This window comes from Ursus arctos, unplaced genomic scaffold (assembly GCF_023065955.2).
Source record: "Ursus arctos isolate Adak ecotype North America unplaced genomic scaffold, UrsArc2.0 scaffold_14, whole genome shotgun sequence".
NCBI classification, from domain to species: Eukaryota; Metazoa; Chordata; class Mammalia; order Carnivora; family Ursidae; genus Ursus; species Ursus arctos.
The window spans coordinates 23585281-23589468 of NW_026622808.1; the positions used below are offsets into that span (position 1 = coordinate 23585281).

Genomic DNA, 4188 nt, shown 5'->3' on the forward strand with positions numbered 1-4188 from the left:
ATGGGACCAGGCAATAATACACAAATTTCAGATTTTCTTCTTCTTGGCTTATCAGAGGAACCAGAACTGCAGCCCCTCCTATTTGGGCTTTTCCTCTCCATGTACCTGATCACTGTGTTTGGAAATCTGCTCATCATCCTGGCCGCCAGCTCAGACTCTCACCTCCACACTCCCATGTACTTCTTCTTGGCCAACCTGTCCATTGTAGAAATCTGTTTCACCTCCACCACCATCCCCAAGATGCTGGTGAATATACAGAAAAAGAGCAAAGTTATAACCTATGCAGGCTGCGTCACACAGATTTATTTCTTTATAGTCTTTGGTGTCTTAGACTTCTTTATGCTGAGCGTGATGGCCTATGACCGGTTTGTGGCCATCTGTCACCCCCTGCACTACACGGTCGTCATGAACCCCCGGCTCTGTGGACTGCTGGTTCTGTTGTCCTGGATCATGTGCATCCTGAATTCCTTGTTACAAAGTTTAATGATGTTGCGGCTGTCCTTCTGTACACACTTCCAAATCCCCCACTTTTTTTGTGAACTCAATATGATGATCCAACTTGCCTGTTCTGACACCTTTCTTAATAACGTGGTGATGTATTTTGCAGCTGTCCTGCTGGGTGGTGGGCCTTTTGCTGGGATCCTTTATTCTTATTCTAAGATTGTTTCCACCATACTTGGAATATCATCAGCCCTGGGCAAGTATAAAGCATTTTCCACCTGTGCATCTCACCTCTCAGTTGTCTCCTTATTTTATTGTACAAGCCTAGGAGTGTACCTTAGCTCTGCTGCTCCCCAGAGCTCCCACGCAAGTGCAGTGGCCTCGGTGATGTACACAGTGGTCACACCCATGCTGAACCCCTTCATCTATAGCCTGAGGAACAAAGACATGAAAAGGGCTCTGAAAGCAGTCTTTGTGAAAGCATACTTCATGGCCAATTGTCAAAGGACTGAACATTTGCCTACAATTGCTTAATCTCAGTTTCCTGAACAATTTTTTTTTGTATAAATGTTTGCATTCATTTCCTGCTACTATGTAAAAGGATTATGTTAGTGTTTTAATACACATTTATGTTCTTAGTATTCAGGGGATCAGAAGCCTGAAATGGCTCTCATTGGGCTAAAAACATTTGCATTTGCAAGACTTGGTTCATTCTGGAGACTACCAGGAAGAATCTACTTTACCATTACAAGATCATATTATAGTGCAAAAAAAATCTAAATATATTTCTTACAGTTAACAAATGCTTCACAACAAGGGACTAAATGACAGCTGTTAATTTACAAGCATGAAATTCCTAATTGTTTGGCAAATGAGTCCTACAGCTGAGGTGTGTAGTGGTTCAAGGTTCAAATCAAATAAACAGTTCTTCTCATTGTTGGAAAGGAAAACAGCAATTTTCTTTAGGTGGTAGGGCAGTATCTGCATCACAAGTCAACACTTTGGAGATCCAAGGTATCTAATCCAGACAGATTGCTCAGTCCTAGACTTTGGGCAAAAGTCGAAGTCAGGGTTGGGTAAGGTGCCAGGAGGTCTGAACTCTGGGAGCAGTGGAGTTCCCAAGGAAGGAGTAATTAACTCTGGATTCACTTGGTTATAAGCTGGTGTGTTGGGAACACAGAATCTCCATGATACTTTCCTTTGTGTCCACACCAGTGTCCCATAGGGAGATCATGTCCTTAGAGGTTGGGGGAGCAGGAGGGAAACGTGCCTGATGAACAGACAGAGGAAGTTCTAAATATCTCCTGTGCTGCAGTCCCTCTGCCTGTGCCACCTTGGCCTCGATGGGACCTGGTTGTTGCTTCTGGAGTCCTACGTTTGGCCAGGAGACTGACAGCAGCCTCCTTCCTGCCATCTTGTGTGGGGACAGAATTTAGCCACCAATATCCCCACCCAGGAGGAATTCAGACTGCCACACGGAGACCCCTTCCTCAGAGTTCCCATTCAGGTGACTCCCAGACTCCAGCAGGTCCTGCAGGAAAGGGTCAGAGACAATCCAAGTCTGGTGCATTGACCTGAGGTCAGCGGACAATGACCAGCCTAACCTAGAACCTAGAGATCTTTATGCTCATTTTTTTGCCTGATGAGCTGATTAATGGAGTCATTGATGATGTTAAAGAAAGAAGTGAACATTGAGCTCAGCAGCACATGGGTGATTGTTGGCAATGAAGTCAGGGGGCGGGAGGCATAAAGTACTTCCAGTAAAATAGAACACAACCAGTGAGTTTTGCAATTAAAGGGGATAGGAATATTAGGGATGGCGGGATGTCCGATGAAGTCAGGGCATTTCATTTTGTCTTTAAATGTGGCATATTGGATTCTGTTTCCATACTGATGAGAAAGACCTATACTGATTTACTGCTTACAGATAGGACCTTGCAATAGTAATTCATGAGACATACTTTTCACAGCATCCCCTGTTTCTCTGGGTATTCACATGAAAGCAATGATCTGACGAGGAAAACAATGTGAAGGAGCTTTGCTTTGCAATGATTTCATTACCTGAGAAGCTGAACATATTTGTGGATTAGTTATTCATTGGTTTTCTGTATTGTTCATTGTCTTTACCAGGTCTTTGCATTTGTACAGTGGGGTTAGGGGTTTTTTATTCCCGTTGTTGATTGCATTCTTTCAAACAAGAAACTGAGCTGGTTTTTGTTTTTATTTTACCAACTTTGCTGTTTGCATTGAGTTCTAGTGTCTATGTATAGATGTATATGTGGGGAATTGTGTATTAGTAGTGTGGACTCAAATCAATCACTTGGTTATATGGTGTTTTCTCTATTGCTTTTTTGATTTATTATCGATCCTGAACCATAGAGCTGTCACTAATATTCTTCACTTGCCAATCCTTGTGATAAAAAAATTGAAAATTAATGGTAACTTGTACTCTAAGTGCTAACAAATCACCTTGATACATATTTCCCATTTGTTTCTGCATCTCTGTCATTCCCCAGGGGTCCTTTTGTCTCTTTGCGATGAGATCCATTTCTAACAGTTGTGTCATCTTTGCCCATCATCTCTTCTTTACCAAAGATTGTCTTTTGACCAAAGACTGTCTTTAACTTCATAAGCATATTTTAATCCATATATCTTTATGTAAGAACAAAATTATCACTTACAGAGTGCTTGCTCTCCAGTTGTAAAGGTCATTCTGTCACATTTTTTTATTCCAAGTCTTTGGACATTAAATCTGGAATTAGTGACCCATCTTGATAGCACACAATTATTCTTTTATTTTTTTTATTTTTTATTTTTTGATATTTTATTTTTTATTTTTATTTTTTAATGTTTTTTATTATATTATGTTAGTCACCATACAATACATCCCCAGTTTCTGATGTAAAGTTCGATGACAATAGTGATTCTCAATAGAGATTGAGAATTTCTGAGCTGAAGAATATGTGTATTTTCATATTTATAGCTGTCTTTAGTTGTTTTCCCCATTGTAACAGTTCACATTTCTGCCAACAGAATTAGAGAAAATTCTATTGCTACATGTTTAAGAATTCTAACTAAACCAGCACAAGAGATCTTTACATTGTCTCACAAGCTGATGAGTGTGCAATAGATTTCTTGTTGTTTTCTTAAACCATTACTAAATTTGAGCAAATATTTACGTACTTGATCACCTTGTTCATTATTAAATTCCCAATTATAATATATTTATAAACTCTATGTCTGTTCTGCAGTTACCAGGGTTCCAAATGAAGTTGACAGACTATTGTTTATTGACTATTGGTTGGATATATTGTTCATAAAAATTTTAAATTTTGTATAGGTAAATATGTCTGTCCATGGGAAGCTTGCAAATTGGAATGTCAGGTAGCATTTTACATTGTTTAGGGGAGTGATCAGTGATGTGAACAGCCTGAGTTACTGCCGCTCCAGGTTCATCCCTGAGGCTGGGGATGAGGAGTCATGGTAAGAACACAGCCTAGGGAGCAATGAATTGGAGTGTAAGTCTGTGTGTGTGTGTGTGTGTGTGTGTGTGTGTGTGTGCATGTGTGTGTGCCTTGTGGAGTGAGAAGAGTCCAAAATCTTGTGTTCACAGTGTAATATATCCAAGATGACTCTTATAATACAAACGTAAGAACTCAATCATCAGATGGTACTGAGGAGGGGCTCTATTTCAATTTACAGGACACCTTTGCAAGTAGATTTAAAAAATACAAGAAGTGTATAGTG

General features: G+C 40.0%; 1 pseudogene; it reads left to right on the forward strand.

The window, feature by feature from the left end:
• LOC113249267 (olfactory receptor-like protein OLF4) lies at nucleotides 1–953 on the forward strand (annotated as a pseudogene).
• Nucleotides 954–4188: the final 3235 nt, after the last annotated feature.